Genomic DNA, 17623 nt, shown 5'->3' with positions numbered 1-17623 from the left:
ACAGTAACCAGACTCCTATCTGTACCACTGAAATTCATCACCCAATGATAAAGTCTCTCTCTGCCAACAGCAACTGTATCAAAACCACAGGTGTTCCAAATATAACAAGCAACCGAACACTTAAAAATATATGATCCATTGACTCTTTTCTATTGTAAAAGAGGGCAATTTTTCTGTACCACACTGATACTATTTCTGAATGCTATACACAGTAATAATTTGATTTTATGTGGACCTTTTACATACCAAAATTTTCTATGGTGTCGTTTCACTTGTGAGCTTTGAGAGCTACTCCCTCCGTCCCACAATTTAAGATGTTTTTGCAAGCTTGCTTATTTCTCAGACTAAATCTTGCTTATTTCTCAGACTAAAAACAATCTGTAGGCCCCTTCTAAATTTAAGAGAAGTGAAATTAGTGCTAGGACTCGAGAGCTTGTCAGCTAGACAAAAATATATTGTATAACCTAGAGTACTTGTGAGCTGTAGCCTGTAAGATTGCATAAAAAATTCACATATGTCCAAACACATGTACATCTGACCCCAGTCCCTAGTCCCCACTATCAAGTATCCTTCTACAAAATTGCATAAAATAACCAGTTATCCTTAGATTTCATAAGCACTTGCCAAAAAATGAGAATGAGCAAGTTCCAGACTACGCTACCAATTTTCTTTTCTCAGATATATACTTATGCCCAAGCAACTTCTGTAAAACACTTTGAAATCTTTATAATTTACATAGGCACTGGTGAAGAGCGTTGATCAATACGACAACAAGCTGAGCTCCAGAGATGGAGAAAGGAAGGTAGTGGAAAATATGCTATGTAAAGTACATACCGAGAGCAGTCCTGATGCAGTGTGAATCCTTCTCCGCCAGAAATCAGTTCTCGCCCTCGTCCTGGTTCTCACACAAATCGTCATCATGAGCACCTTGGGAGTTCAGAAATCAAATCCATGCAGGAAGTAATAAGATCGGTCCGTCATTGAGAACATTGAAAAAGCAAAGACGTAAATGCAGAAGTAGTTAGTTAGATGCAGTGTGTGTACCTTCCTGTATATCCGGCCTCATGTCAATATAAATACGGGGATGGCTGGGATGAGCTTCCAGGGCACACCTCACCGCAGCCTCCGCTTCCTTTGCCTCCCCAACCCTCGCTCCACCACAATAGATAAGAACAGAGACATTCCGCCGAAGGGAGAGCAGGTTCCCCTGCAGGCCCAAGTCGAAGCCACGGTTACCATCCTCTTTCGCCACCCGTACGCCGAGACTGATCACAACTGATTCCGCCCTCGGCAAAGCTCCAGGCTCAAACAATATCTGCGTGCCAGATCCACAATCCAAATAAAAGTCAACCATACAGCGGAACCCTTCTGCACGGATGACTAGCAGCCGTTGCGTTTGGTGGGTGCTCTTTATTATCCAGAGACAACGAAGGGACAACAGCCCCCAATGATTTCCACGTCCTCCTGCTGCACCTCCTTCACTCGCCCGAGGATTAACTTCGAGAGGTTCGAGAGATGGGAGGGGTCTCTCTTTATCCACCCTCGCAGTGCACAGAGTTGGCAGGACATCGAAGACATAAATTCACGGAGATGTACAGGAGGCACCCAACGTTCTCCCAAGAGATCCATAAGTTCAAAAGATGATGTTTCTCTAGAATTGCAATCAATACTTAGTCTTTCGATGTGATGTAGGTTGCACAGAGACTTCACGAAACCTTCATACAAATCAAAACTATCATCACTGAAGCAAATATCAAGCTCCCTCAGCCTTTTCAGGTTGCCAAGCTCTTGTGCAATAATGTTCAGAGAGACCAAGATGTCCCTCAACACTTCTATGGATGTCAGATTTTGCAACACACCAACTGGAGGAACCACCTCACAGGAAACTAAATTTAGGTAGATTAATCTTCTGAAATTACAAACAGTGGACGGCAATTCCTTTAGATTATGATTGTTTTCAAGATCCAACACCTCCAAAAACTGCAGTTTTCCTATCTCAACCGGGAGCTTACTGATTTGGGTACCTTCTAGACCAAGGTACCTTAGGTGAATTAATTGTCCAACATCCTTGAGGTTAAGTTGCAGGTTGCTATTCTCCCCAAGATTACATCCCGACAGATCAAGTACACGTAAAACCTCAAACCTTTGAAGAGATGGCATGACTTCAATAGCAGGTCGAAATATGGTAATTGACCTCACTCGTGACATACTCTTGATATTTGTGAGAGGCTTGGCTTGATGATCCTCATTTCTTTTCTGAAGGGACAAACGACGACAACTAATATTCCCAGTGCCATCCAATAGATTAACAAACTTTGCTTCATGTGACAAGTTGCAGATAAGGTCGAGAACCATATCATGTACACGACAAGCATATGCCTCGCCGCTATAATTATATATTGGCTGGATCATACTTCTATTAATGAGATGGTTGAAGTAATTTAATCCGAGCAAATACAGGCTATTTCCTTGATTTTCATGGTGGACAAATCCTCCGGCCACCCACTTCCATATCAGTTTATCTCTAGAAATCATACTATCTTCTGGATATACACATAGATACAGTAGACAAGTTTTCAGATGCGAAGGTAGATTAGAATAGCTGAAAGAGAGTATTCTCCGCATCTCCTCTAAACTGTTATCTTCTGTTAGTCCAGAGCCAAGGGACTGAAGGAGAATATCCCACTCACATTTTGGTTTCATCTTCTGGTCACCAGCCAAAGCACTAGCTATAGTAATTATGGCTAGTGGTACCCCACCACATTTCTTTAGAATATCTCTGGATACTTGTTCAAATTCATTTACACATCCATTCTCATCAGGAAATATTCTTTTGTAGAAGAGCATTCTGGAGTCATCAACAGAAAGCGGTTCCATTTGATAAACTGAATCACCATCTGATGAGCAACATGAATTAGAGACACTGACAATGCGGGTTGTGGTGATTAGCCGACTGCCTAGATTATTCCTATTGGAGAAAGCAAAGTTGATGCCTTCCCATAATTTTTCATCCCATATATCATCAATTATGACAAGATACCTACATTAATTCGGAGTGTCAGTGTAAGGTTATATATACACATCAGAAAGCTGAGGGTCATATGAATCTATGGGTTGAACTATACATCTATAAGGCTATATATTCAAACACTAGTAAGAAGCATGTGTTTGGAGCTCGATAATCTTACTCTCATTAAGCATCCATTATGGGCCTCCAATCGTATGATGAACAAAATGAATAAATATTCAAGACTCAACAAAGTGAAACACAAATAGCAAGTTTTTGGATGAGTGATCATTCATAGAATACAATTAACTACAGAAGTTCAAATGGTCAAGTAGATACATAAAAAAGACCCAGGTATAGATTGGCACACCAATTTAATATATGGCAACTAACAAATCTCTTGGAGACTGAAATTATGTGGCATCATCCTTTCGTCTAAATTTTGCTGATAGTAAGTTTCCAGAAAAAGGCATGCATGGAAATATAATGTGATAAGGAAGAGACAATTTAACTTTTTGTTTGGTCATGAGTCAAATGTACAATATTTTAGGAATTTTCAAGGGCAGCCTTTGGCGCATGTTGCCTCTCTTTAAAATATAATATGTGTTTTACAACTGGGTAGGTAAGGAGAAAGGTAGAAATAAGTTTGATTTAAATTTTTGTAACATTTATCTTCCTCTTTCCTTCCTCTCCTTTTGGTTTATTATTTGTTACATCTGTCATGACACACACTTTGGTGAAATGTAAAACGTTTAGATGGATTTCTTGGACTGATGCCAATAAATTCAGCCGTTGGAACAAATGCAACAAGAAGTACTTGCTAATTATTTTGTTAAGCCGGAAAGAATCAAACATATATAACATATATATATATATATATATATATATATATATATATATATATATATATATATACATGCCTGAAATTTTTCACCTATAAGGTTTACTGTTTAGTGTGAACTGCTTATGCCAGTAAAGGTGACCTTAATGAAAAAAAATATTCTAATCCGTTCCACTAGCATAGGAAACAAACATCACATAATAGTGTACTTTTTTCTAAATTGATGCATACCTTTTGTTCTCTAGAAATTCATGAAGCTTTTTAATAAGCTGATTGGCATCCAGCATCGCAAGATCTGAGTGAGGATTTCCGAGATCAATGAGGATATCCCTTAAAACCTTCTTCATGTCAGGGTTCTGACCGATCGGAACAAATGCCCGACAATTGAAATCACCTTTAATCTTCTCGTATACCGCTCTAGCAAGAGTGGTCTTGCCCAACCCTCCAAATCCAACAATGGAGACCTTCTTCAGTCTCTTATTAGAGGCATCATCGCCCTCCATGGAAAGCAACCTCATGAGGTCTTGATCCCTCTTTCCGTATATGCCAACTAGCTCTGTCGCTTCAGCATACAAAGCTCGAAGGCAAGGGTCAATATCAATTGGTCTCGTAGGATGAGGAACAAATACCTTGTTCCTGTCACGCCTATCAGCCACGTTTTGGAGTTGCTGTTGGATGTCCTTGATCGCGTGAGCTATCCCATGCTTATGCTTGACTTTCTTCAACAACTCGGTCGTCCTCTTCATGAGCCCCTTAAATTTGTTGTTGTTATCATCAGACTGAATGCCATCAACCTGTACGAGGAACTTGTCGACGACATCCTCAATGACGTAGGAGAGCTCTCTGACCTCATCGGCCCAGAGCTTGTCTTGGATGTCGAGCTGCTCCCTCGGCACCTCACCAATCTTGATGAGGGAAGCGTTCATGCTCTCAAGCTCCTTCCCGAGGTCCTCAATATTTTCCTTGACACCCTTGTGCAGCTTGAACTCCTCCGTGAGCAGCTCCCCCAACTTGGGAATCAGGTTGGAAATGGCACCGGTGACAATATCCATGAGAGCAGGAGGACGTAATCTCCGTATCAATCAGCTGGAAGCCTGTAAATTGATGAATAAAGGGAGCTGCAACGCAATCCAAATTGTGTGAAGCCTTGAACAAGTTACCAAATTAAAGCTTTGCTAGATCTGGACCAAGCCCACCTTGATTCTTCACGGCGGAGCAGAACACAGCGACGGCGCACCAGAGGCGTGAGGGTCGCTTCAATTGATCTGGAAGAATAAGAAGAACTTATAATCTAAGCAAATCAGCAGATCTATAACAAGAACGTGTGGACGTGAAAGATTTCATTAGAGCAGAATAGCAAGAAAGATGCCACAACCACCGCAAATTGATCAGATACTTAAGCATGACAACTAATAACTTTTTAGATCCACGGGTGTCAAAGGTCTCTGGCAGAGCGAGCTACTATGCAAGGTGCCGATGACTCAACCCTGTTGGGGAATGTCGCATGGGAAACAAAAAATTTCCTACGCGCACGAAGGCCTATCATATAGATGTCCATATACGAGAGGGGATGTTCGATCTACGTACCCTTGTAGACCGCACAGCAGAAGCGTTAGTGAACGCGGTTGATGTAGTGGAACGTCCTCACGTCCCTCGATCCGCCCCGCGAACCGTACCGCGATCAGTCCCACGATCTAGTGCCGAACGGACGGCACCTCCGCGTTCAGCACATGTACAGCTCGACGATGATCTCGGCCTTCTTGATCCAGCAAGAGAGACGGAGAGGTAGAAGAGTTCTCCGGCAGCATGATGGCGCTCCGGAGGTTGGTGATGATCTTATCTCAGCAGGGCTCCGCCCGAGCTCCGCAGAAACGCGATCTAGAGGTAAAACCGTGGAGATATGTGGTCGGACTGTCGTGGCAAAGTTGTCTCAAATCAGCCCTAAAACCTCCGTATATATAGGGGGAGGAGGGGGAGCCTTGCCTTGGGGTCCAAGGACTCCCAAGGGGGTCGGCCAAGCCAAGGGGGCAACCCTCCCCTTCCAAACCGAGTCCAACTAGGTTTGGAAGGAGGAGTCCTTCCCCCTTTTCCCACCTCCTCTTTTTTTTTTCTCTTTGATTTTCTTCCTATGGCGCATAGGGCCTTTTTGGGTTGTCCCACCAGCCCACTAAGGGCTGGTGCGCCACCCCCAAGGCCTATGGGCTTCCCCGGGGTGGGTTGCCCCCCCGGTGAACACCCGAACCCATTCGCCATTCCCGGTAACTCCGAAAACCTTCCGGTAATCAAATGAGGTCATCCTATATATCAATCTTCGTTTCCGGACCATTCCGGAAACCCTCGTGACGTCCGTGATCTCATCCGGGACTCCGAACAACATTCGGTAACCAACCATATAACTCAAATACGCATAAAACAACGTCGAACCGTAAGTGTGCAGACCCTGCGGGTTCGAGAACTATGTAGACATGACCCGAGAGACTCCTCGGTCAATATCCAATAGCGGGACCTGGATGCCCATATTGGATCCTACATATTCTACGAAGATCTTATCATTTGAACCTCAGTACCAAGGATTCATATAATCCCGTATGTCATTCCTTTTGTCCTTCGGTATGTTACTTGCCCGAGATTCGACCGTCAGTATCCGCATACCTATTTCAATCTCGTTTACCGACAGGTCTCTTTACTCATTCCGTAATACAAGATCCCGCAACTTAAACTAAGTCACATTGCTTGCAAGGCTTGTGTGTGATGTTGTATTACCGAGTGGGCCCCGAGATACCTCTCCGTCACACGGAGTGACAAATCCCAGTCTCGATCCATACTAACTCAACGAACACCTTCGGAGATACCTGTAGAGCATCTTTATAGTCACCCAGTTACGTTGCGATGTTTGATACACACAAAGTATTCCTCCGGTATCAGTGAGTTATATGATCTCATGGTCATAGGAACAAATACTTGACACGCAGAAAACAGTAGCAACAAAATGACACGATCAACATGCTATGTCTATTAGTTTGGGTCTAGTCCATCACGTGATTCTCCTAATGACGTGATCCAGTTATCAAGCAACAACACCTTGTTCATAATCAGAAGACACTGACTATCTTTGATCAACTGGCTAGCCAACTAGAGGCTTGCTAAGGACAATGTTTTGTCTATGTATCCACACATGTATATAAGTCTTCATTCAATACAATTATAGCATGGATAATAAACGAATATCTTGATACAGGAATTATAATAATAACTATATTTATTATTGCCTCTAGGGCATAATTCCAACAGTCTCCCACTTGCACTAGAGTCAATAATCTAGCCCTCACATCATCATGTGAATTACATTGTAATAAATCTAACACCCATACAGTTCTGGTGTTGATCATGCTTTGCCCATGGAAGAGGTTTAGTCAGCGGGTCTGCTACATTCAGATCCGTGTGCACTTTGCATATATTTACGTCCTCCCCTTCGACGTAGTCGTGGATGAGGTTTAAGCGTCGTTTGATGTGTCTGGACTTCTTGTGAAACCGTGGTTCCTTTGCTAGGGCAATGGCACCCGTGTTGTCACAGAACAAGGTTATTGGATTCAGTGCGCTTGGCACCACTCCAAGATCCGTCATGAACTGCTTCATCCAGACACCCTCCTTAGCCGCCTCCGAGGCAGCCATGTACTCCGCTTCACTTGTAGAATCTGCTACGACGCTCTGCTTGGAACTGCACCAGCTTACCGCACCCCCAGTAAGAATAAATACGTATCCGGTTTGCGACTTAGAGTCGTCCGGATCTGTGTCAAAGCTTGCATCGACGTAACCTTTTACGGCGAGCTCTTCGTCACCTCCATACACGAGAAACATCTCCTTAGTCCTTTTCAGGTACTTCAGGATATTTTTGACCGCCGTCCAGTGATCCACTCCTGGATTACTCTGGAACCTACCTGCCATACTTATGGCCAGGCTAACGTCCGGTCTAGTGCACAACATTGCATACATGATAGAACCTATGGCTGAAGCATAGGGGACGGTGCTCATATGCTCTCTATCCTCATCAGTTGCTGGGCACTGAGTCTTACTCAATCTCGTACCTTGTAAAACTGGCAAGAACCCTTTCTTGGACTGTTCCATTTTGAACCTTTTCAAAACTTTATCAAGGTATGTGCTTTGTGAAAGTCCTATCAGGCGTTTTGATCTATCCCTGTAGATCTTAATGCCTAGAATGTAAGCAGCTTCTCCTAGGTCCTTCATAGAGAAACTTTTATTCAAGTAATCCTTTATGCTCTCCAAAAACTCTACGTTGTTTCCAATCAGCAATATGTCATCCACATATAATATTAGAAACGCCACAGAGCTCCCACTCACTTTCTTGTAAATACAAGATTCTCCAACCACTTGTATAAACCCAAATGCTTTGATCACCTCATCAAAACGTTTGTTCCAACTCCGAGATGCTTGCACCAGTCCATAAATGGATCGCTGGAGCTTGCACACCTTGTTAGCATTCTTAGGATCGACAAAACCTTCGGGTTGCATCATATACAACTCTTCCTTAAGGAAATCGTTAAGGAACGCCGTTTTGGCATCCATCTGTCAGATTTCATAATCGAAAAATGCAGCTATTGCTAACATGATTCTGACGGACTTAAGCATCGCTACGGGTGAGAATGTCTCATCGTAGTCAACTCCTTGAACTTGTGAAAAACCCTTTGCCACAAGTCGAGCTTTATAAACGGTCACATTGCCGTCCGCGTCCGTCTTCCTCTTAAATATCCATTTGTTCTGAATAGCCTTCCGGCCCTCAGGTAGTACTTCCAAAGTCCACACTTTGTTCTCATACATAGATCCTATCTCGGACTTCATGGCTTCTAGCCATTTGTTGGAATCTGGGCCCACCATTGCTTCCACATAATTTGCAGGTTCATTGTTGTCTAACAACATGATTGACAAGACAGGATTACCGTACCACTCTGGAGCACCACGTTGTCTCGTCGACCTGCGTGGTTCGACAGAAACTTGAACCGGAGTTTCAAGATCATCATCATTAACTTCCTCCTTAACCGGCGTCGCAACGACAGAGGTTTCCCCTTGCCCTGCGCCACCATCTAGATGGATGAGAGGTTCGACAACCTCATCAAGTTCTATCTTCCTCGCACTCAATTCTCTCGAGAGAAACTCCTTCTCGAGAAAAGCTCCGTTTTTAGCAACAAACACTTTGCCCTCGGATTTGAGATAGAAGGTGTACCCAACTGTCTCTTTTGGGTAACCTATGAAGATGCACTTTTCCGCTTTGGGTTCCAGCTTTTCAGGCTGAAGCTTTTTGACATAAGCATCACATCCCCAAACTTTAAGAAACGACAACTTTGGCCTTTTGCCATACCACAGTTCATATGGTGTCGTCTCAACGGATTTTGATGGTGCCCTATTTAAAGTGAATGCAAATGTTTCTAATGCATAACCCCAAAACGATAACGACAAATCGGTAAGAGACATCATAGATCACACCATCTCTAATAAAGTACGATTACGACGTTCGGACACACAATTACGCTGTGGTGTTCCAGGCGGTGTCAACTGTGAAACAATTCCACATTGTCTTAAGTGAGCACCAAACTCGAAACTCAGATATTCACCCCCACGATCAGACCGTAGGAACTTGATCTTCTTGTTACGATGATTTTCAACTTCACTATGAAATTGCTTGAACTTTTCAAATGTTTCAGACTTGTGCTTCATTAAGTAGACATAACCATATCTACTCAAATCGTCAGTGAAGGTGAGAAAATAACGATATCCGCCGCGTGCCTCTACGCTCATCGGACCACACACATCGGTATGTATGATTTCCAACAAGTCACTTGCACGCTCCATTGTTTCGGAGAACGGAGTTTTAGTCATCTTGCCCATGAGGCATGGTTCGCACGTGTCAAGTGAATCAAAGTCAAGTGACTCCAAAAGTCCATCGGCATGGAGTTTCTTCATGCGCTTTACACCAATATGACCTAAGCGGCAGTGCCACAAAAATATGGCGCTATCATTGTTAACTCTAACTCTTTTGGTCTCAATGTTATGTATGTGTGTATCACTATCAAGATTCAATATGAACAATCCTCTCACATTGGGTGCATGACCATAAAAGATGTTACTCATAGAAATAGAACAACCATTATTCTCTGACTTAAAAGAGTAACCGTCTCGCAATAAACAAGATCCAGATATAATGTTCATGCTCAACGCAGGCACTAAATAACAATGATTCAAGTTCATAACTAATCCTGATGGTAACTGAAGTGAAACTGTGCCGAAGGCGATTGCATCAACTTTGGAACCATTTCCTACGTGCATCGTCACTTCATCTTTCGCCAGCCTTCGTCTATTCCGCAGTTCCTGTTTCGAGTTGCAAATATGAGCAACAGAACCGGTATCGAATACCCAGGCACTACTACGAGAGCCGGTTAAGTACACATCAATAACATGTATATCAAATATACCTGATTTTTCTTTGGCTGCCTTCTTATCAGCCAGATACTTGGGGCAATTGCGCTTCCAGTGACCCATACCCTTGCAATAGTAACACTCTGTTTCAGGCTTAGGTCCAGCTTTGGGTTTCTTCGTCGGATTGGCAACAGGCTTGCTGCTCTTCTTTGAATTACCCTTCTTGCCTTTGCCGTTCTCTTGAAACTAGTGGTCTTATTCACAATCAACACTTGATGCTCTTTATGGAGTTCAGACTTTGCGATTTTCAGCATCGCAAACAACTCGCCGGGTGACTTGTTCATCCCTTGCATGTTGTAGTTCAACACAAAGCCTTTATAGCTTGGCGGCAGTGATTGAAGGATTCTGTCAGTGATAGCCTCTTGCAGGAGTTCAATCCCCAGCTCAGCTAGACGGTTTGAGTACCCCAGACATTTTGAGCACATGTTCACTAACAGATGAGTTTTCCTCCATCTTGCAAGCATAGAATTTATCGGAGGTCTCATACCTCTCGATCCGGGCGTTCTTCTGAAAGATGAACTTCAACTCCTGGAACATCTCAAATGCTCCATGACGCTCAAAGCGACGTTGAAGTCCCGGTTCTAAGCCATACAAGACTGCATATTGAACTACTGAGTAGTCCTCCTTACGTGCTAACCAAGCGTTCTTAACATCCTGGTCAGCCGTAGCGGGTAGTTCATCTCCTAGCGCAGCATTAAGGACATAATCCTTCTTCCCAGCTTGTAAGATTAGGTTAAGATTACGAGCCCAGTCTACAAAGTTGCTTCCATCATCTTTCAACTTAGCTTTCTCTAGGAACGTATTAAAATTCAGGGTGACTCTCGCGTGAGCCATGATCTACAACACAAATATATTCAAAGTGGACTTAGACTATGTTCATTATAATTAGAGTTTAACTTAATCAAATTATTCGCTAAACTCCCACTCAAAAAGTACATCTCTCTAGTCATTTCAGTGGTTCATGATCCACTTACACTAGCTCAAGTCCGATCATCACGTGAGTTGAGTATAGTTTCAGTGGTAAGCATCCCCATGCTAATCATATCATCTATATGATTCATGATCGACCTTTCGGTCTCATGTGTTCCGAGGCCATGTTTGCACATGCTAGGCTCGTCAAGCTTAACCCGAGTGTTCGGCCTGTGCAACTGTTTTGCACCCGTTGTATGTGAACGTTGAGTCTATCACACTCGATCATCACGTGGTGTCTCGAAACGACAAACTGTAGCAACGGTGCATAGTCGGGGAGAACATAATTTCGTCTTGAAATTTTAGTGAGAGATCACCTCATAATGTTACCGTCCTTCTAAGCAAAATAAGGTGCATAAAAGGATTAACATCACATGCAATTCATAAGTGACATGATATGGCCATCATCACGTGCTCCTTGATCTCCATCACCAAAGCACCGACACGATCTTCTTGTCACCGGTGCCACACCATGATCTCCATCAACGTGTCGCCATCGGGGTTGTCGTGCTACTCATGCTATTACTACTAAAGCTACATCCTAGCAAAATAGTAAACGCATCTGCAAGCACAAACGTTAGTTTAAAGACAACCCTATGGCTCCTGTCGGTTGCCGTACCATCGACGTGCAAGTCGATACTATCTATTACAACATGATCATCTCATACATCCAATATATCACATCACATCGTTGGCCATATCACATCACAAGCATACCCTGCAAAAACAAGTTAGACGTCCTCTAATTTTGTTGTTGCATGTTTTATGTGGTGACCATGGGTATCTAGTAGGATCGCATCTTACTTACGCAAACACCACAACGGAGATATATGAGTTGCTATTTAACCTCATCCAAGGACCTCCTCGGTCAATTCCGATTCAACTAAAGTTGGAGAACTGACACTTGCCAGTCATCTTTGAGCAACGGGGTTACTCGTAGCGATAAACCAGTCTCTCGTAAGCATACGAGTAATGTCGGTCCAAGCCGCTTCAATCCAACAATACCGCGGAATCAAGAAAAGACCAAGGAGGGCAGCAAAACGCACATAACCGCCCACAAAAACTTTTGTGTTCTACTCGAGAAGACATCTACGCATGAACCTAGGTCATGATGCCACTGTTGGGGAACGTCCCATGGGAAACAAAAAATTTCCTACGCTTACGAAGACCTATCATGGAGATGTCCATCTAGAAGAGTTCTCCGGCAGCGTGACGACGCTCCGGAGGTTGGTGATGATCTTATCTCAGCACGGCTCCGCCTAGCTCCACAGAAACGCGATCTAGAGGTAAAACCATGGAGATATGTGGTCGGGCTGCCGTGGCAAAGTTGTCTCAAATCAGCCCTAAAACCTCCGTATATATAGGGGGAGGAGGGGGAGCCTTGCCTTGGGGTCTAAGGACTCCCAAGGGGGTCGTCCGTGCCAAGGGGGGTAACCCTCCCCTTCCAAACCGAGTCCAACTAGGTTTGGAAGGAGGAGTCCTTCCCCCTTTTCCCACCTCCTCTTTTTTTTTTCTCTTTGATTTTCTTCCTATGGCGCATAGGGCCTTCTTGGGCTGTCCTACCAGCCCACTAAGGGCTGGTGCGCCACCCCCAAGGCCTATGGGCTTCCCCGGGGTGGGTCCCCCCCCCGGTGAACATCCGGAACCCATTCATCATTCCCGGTAACTCCGAAAACCTTCCGGTAATCAAATGAGGTCCGTGATCTCATCCGGGACTCCGAACAACATTCGGCAACCAACCATATAACTCAAATACGCATAAAACGACGTCGAACCTTAAGTGTGCAGACCCGACGGGTTCGAGAACTATGTAGACATGACCCGAGAGACTGCTCGGTCAATATCCAATAGCGGGACCTGGATGCCCATATTGGATCCTACATATTCTACGAAGATCTTATCGTTTGAACCTCAGTGCCAAGGATTCATATAATCCCGTATGTCATTCCCTTTGTCCTTCGGTATGTTACTTGCCCGAGATTCGATCGTCAGTATCCGCATACCTATTTCAATCTCGTTTACCGGCAAGTCTCTTTACTCGTTCCGTAATACAAGATCCCGCAACTTACACTAAGTCACATTGCTTGCAAGGCTTGTGTGTGATGTTGTATTACCGACTCGGCCCCGAGATACCTCTCCGTCACACGGAGTGACAAATCCCAGTCTCGATCCATACTAACTCAACCAACACCTTCGGAGATACCTGTAGAGCATCTTTATAGTCACCCAGTTACGTTGCGACGTTTGATACACACAAAGTATTCCTCCGGTGTCAGTGAGTTATATGATCTCATGGTCATAGGAACGAATACTTGACACGCAGAAAACAGTAGCAACAAAATGACACGATCAACATGCTACGTCTATTAGTTTGGGTCTAGTCCATCACGTGATTCTCCTAATGACGTGATCCAGTTATCAAGCAACAACACCTTGTTCATAATCAGAAGACACTGACTATCTTTGATCAACTGGCTAGCAAACTAGAGGCTTGCTAGGGACAGTGTTTTCTCTATGTATCCACGCATGTATATAAGTCTTCATTCACTACAATTATAGCACGGATAATAAACGATTATCTTGATACAGGAATTATAATAATAACTATATTTATTATTGCCTCTAGGGTATAATTCCATCAAGACCCAAGTTGTTTAGGATTGATAGCTTACTATTGTCAGGAAAACAACAAGTGCACACTTGGCAACTAGGGGCGATAGAACTAGAAAGTTAAGCGTGCTCGGGCTGAACCAGTGAAAGGATGGGTGATCGGCCGGGAAGTTAGACGATTTGAAATGAGTGATCCATGCTAGAGCAGTGAGGATGGGTGATTAGAGATTAAATTGTCAAATAATTCAAAGATTATAAAATTGGAATAAAACATAAAAAATATTCAAAAATAAAATTTGATTTTTTTTAAAAAAATCTACCTTTTCGGGTCATACAAAAAAAAAAAACAGACGAATCCTTTAGTCCCGGTTCGTAAGTAGAACCGGGACTAAAGGTACTCCCTCCGAGGCGGCCACGTGGAGCACCTTTGGTCCCTGCTTGGAATAGGGACGAGACTAAAGGTTAGGCCTTTAGTCCCGCCCCTTTAGTCCCGGTTGGTGAACCGGGACTAAAGCCTCTTACGGGCCGGGACTAAAGGCCCTCTCGCCACTAGTGAACTGGCATATCTCTGGAATGACAAGCACAACACGCACACGCATAAATTCATTCACCAGCACCACGGGAAGTGGTCGTCGCCGACTGGCCGGAATTAATTTGTGCAAAAAGTCTGTGGAGGAGGTCGACCAAGGTGGAGACCTACCATGGCGGTGGTGGTGGCGGTGATGGGGACGACGCAGCTCGCGACATGCATGGACGAGAGAGTACAGGACCGGCCTTCCTCGCTGTCGGGACCCCGATCCTAAGTCATAGGAATCCAGCCTGTAACACATCGCATCTCTTTGCGGTCTCACGCACGGTTAACTCCACGGCTGCAGCCTTACCTTAGCCGGGACCGTTTGCATCTTTTGACACACGTATGCAATAGTGTCGCTAGCATTCCAATGTCAAAGAACCCGGATCGACAAGTCTAGTCACAAACCAAAGTGGCAGTACCGCACAAGGACAGGCATACATGACCCAACAAAGCAGGTGTCGGTCACCAGCGAGTGTAGACGAGTCGTAGCAAGCTACAAGGACTCCATTACATCGCGTGACATTTCCCCAAAGGGGACAGACACAGTAGCTAAGAAGGACACATGCCGGTCAACCAATGTGTCCGGAGCAGTAGCGAACTACCAGGGCTCGTTGGATCACAAAGGGGCATTTCCTTGTAAGGAGTGCTACTAAAGTTCACGACTAGGTAATCGAACCCCATACATATCAAGTACGACACACGTACGCATGGCATACCGATATGTATAGATACATCGATGGCATCACAACATAACCATAAACATACAAGCTTTATTTAAGAGGATAAGAAGAGCCACACACATAATATTACACATTAAGGGTCTCACGACCCATAATAGCAGTCATTCAGTTACAAGCCAGCGGAAGAGTTTAAAACTGTCTGAGTACAGACAGGGCAACTAGAAGACACATGGCCTGACTATTTTACAGATCCAACGTAGGGCCATATCGTAGCTGGGACACCAGCTACTCGTCGTCGTCGATGTCTACGAAGAACCCTCCATTAGGGTCATTAGCAACCTCTGCAACATTTATTAAGCAAACATGAGTACGAAGGTACTCAGCAAGACTTTAGGATAACTAACTACTCATGCAAGGTATCAATAAGGTATTGTGGGGTTTCTTGCGGAAAGCCAGCATTTGACTCGTGGCTAGACAACTTGCATTTTTAAATAATTTTGACAACTTGATTTCTCGCACACGAGTCTACTAACACCACACCAATACACCATCGTGGAATCATTCCGTCTCCATACGGAAATGCCGTCCACGACACTCACGCTTATCTTGACAATTTTATGAGTAGCCATTGAAGTTATCTATGAACAACATATGTCTCCAAGTAGTCCATATCAGCGGACGCGGCTATTCGAATAGATCATAACCCTGCAGGGGTGTACTTCGTCACACACGCTCTCGCCACTTATCGCCATGTGCACGTCATGCACGTCGGCAACCTTCAAGCGGAAGCCTAGCGAGGGAGTCGGCCACGACCGTTAACCACACTAGTAGCTAGTCCAGGTTTATCGCCTATCTAAGAGTAACCCGTACGGAAGTCCGGCCGGGGTTTCCGCCACGGCCTCAAACGATGTGCGCAGGGTTCCCAAGCCCACCATCCGGGTGCCACTTGGTACACCGTGCCACTGCCTACCGCATCATATCCCACCTCTCAGGTCAGCACTATGCACGGCCTCCAGCATGACTATAAATACCAGAAATTACTTGCAACTCCTGGACCGAGTACTAAGCGATTAATAAGTCGAGAGGCTCAATTAAGTATCCCAACGTGTGGTAGTATCTAGTCTTGGATTACATACACGGAACTCAGTTCCTAAGGACGGTTCGAATGAAACAACCCGCCATGTACTCCTACACAGCCTTTCACCGGTACCTTTACCAAATCAAGTTCAACACACAACCTTTGCTTACCGAACACATTCTCACAATTCTGTACATCTCCCAGATGACAGACCATACACAACTCTAAGCATAGCATGCATAGCAGGATAAGACACATCATGGCTCAAGCAACTACCAGGTATGCTAGGTTGCAAGGTTCAGCTATTTACTGTGACTAGGATAGGTCATGCAAAGGAAGTGGGTTCAACTAACGTGGCAAAAGAAGTTGAAGCATTTGATCCTAATGCAATAAGTAAGTGCAGGAGCAAGAACATGGGATTTATCGTGATGATCAAAATGGTTGCTTGCCTTGTTGCTCAGAGGAGGGACAATATCCGTCAGACGGATATTCGGTGGAATCCGGGGGTGCGGAGCCTACCGAAATGAATGACAACAATCAATAACAATCATATGCAAACAAGATGATGCATGAGCATGGCATGAGAATGCAAGGTGATAAACTAATATAGCTAGCATGTATTAGGTTTGAAGTTGATTTGAATCCAATTCAAATATCACTTCAAACGAGGTATTCTCGGATACCGTTTTAATTGATTCGACCTGATGCTCAGATCAACTTGAGGTTAACATGCATGGGATGACATGTTAAGTTGCTGGTTTGTAGTTAGAACAGTGTTTGATCATGTCATTCAAAATGAAATTTAAATATTTTCCAAATTCCATTTATAAAGTATTTATAAGAATTGACTTATTCATTAATCTACATGTTTGGGTTCTGTAACTTTTCCAAACATGATTGAAAATAGCATATTCAGATTCCTTGAATTTTTCTGATACTTTTTCATATATAAATTATTTTCATTGGAGTTACAGATTAATTTCTATGAAGTTTTGAACTTTTAAACATTTCTGGAATTATTTCTATACTGGAAAATACTTTTACTGCATCAGCATGGCATCAGCAGGTCCAACTGGCCGTTGAAAGTCAAACCTGACCAGTGGGACCCACTGGTCAGTGTCTCTGGTCAATTTTAGATTAGGATAAATCTTATTTAGTTAATTAAACTCACTGGACCCACATGTCAGTGTCTTATTAATTTATCTGATTTATTTTTATTATCTCTAAACTATCCAGAGACTGGCCCCACCCGTCAGTGGCTCAGGCCAGCTGAGATCCACCGGCGGCGAGGTCGTCCTCGCCGGCGAGCACCAGAACGTCGGGGGGGCTCGGAAACTCGTCTCCGACGGCCAAACTCACGGCAGAGACCACGGGA

At 44.0% G+C, this 17623-nt stretch overlaps 1 pseudogene; it reads right to left on the bottom strand.

Annotated features, from left to right (window-relative positions):
- Positions 1-1067: 1067 nt before the first annotated feature.
- LOC123405202 lies at positions 1068-5326 on the bottom strand (annotated as a pseudogene).
- Positions 5327-17623: the final 12297 nt, after the last annotated feature.

Source organism: Hordeum vulgare, chromosome 1H (assembly GCF_904849725.1).
Source record: "Hordeum vulgare subsp. vulgare chromosome 1H, MorexV3_pseudomolecules_assembly, whole genome shotgun sequence".
Lineage (NCBI taxonomy): Eukaryota > Viridiplantae > Streptophyta > Magnoliopsida > Poales > Poaceae > Hordeum > Hordeum vulgare.
Note: the sequence above shows the minus strand (reverse complement) of the source record. Positions and strands in the feature narration are given on the sequence as shown.